The following is a 558-nucleotide window of genomic DNA, read 5'->3' on the forward strand; positions in this document are numbered from 1 at the left end:
GTAGCTCTAAATGAAAACTATTTTTTTTTAACGTTGAAACATTTACTGTTTTTTATTCCCACTACCTATACTTGGCAGACTCATCAATTTTGATTAGTAATTATACATAGTTTTCATTAAAGTAATCAAAAATTGGGGTGAAATAATTGCCTTTTTTCCCTCTAGGGCTCTTGTATTAGTGCTTTGGTCCTCTCTTCTATTTTTTTCCTCCATAATCATTCTGGGTTTCTCTTCTCCTTCAGCATTTGCATTTCTTAATCCATTAACCCGAAATAATTTTTGTTTTAACAAATCTTTGAAATTCTACCTTCTTTATGGGATACAATTTTTTTTCATTTTTCAAATAAAAACTGTAAGTCAGAAATATAAAGTATAAAATAAATAGTTATAAAAAATAACACAAAAAAGTTTTTCTAAAACTTATCACGTCCAAGAATTATCCTGCTAACGCCAAATATTGTTAGTTACATCTTAAGTACAATTGCAAATCTCACCGATACTTTGTTGAAAATTCAAGATATTTTTTTTTTGGACAGTTATACTAACAACAGTGGATAT

This window comes from Halyomorpha halys, unplaced genomic scaffold, assembly GCF_000696795.3.
Source record: "Halyomorpha halys isolate HHAL.00 unplaced genomic scaffold, Hhal_1.1 Scaffold1181.1, whole genome shotgun sequence".
NCBI classification, from domain to species: domain Eukaryota; kingdom Metazoa; phylum Arthropoda; class Insecta; order Hemiptera; family Pentatomidae; genus Halyomorpha; species Halyomorpha halys.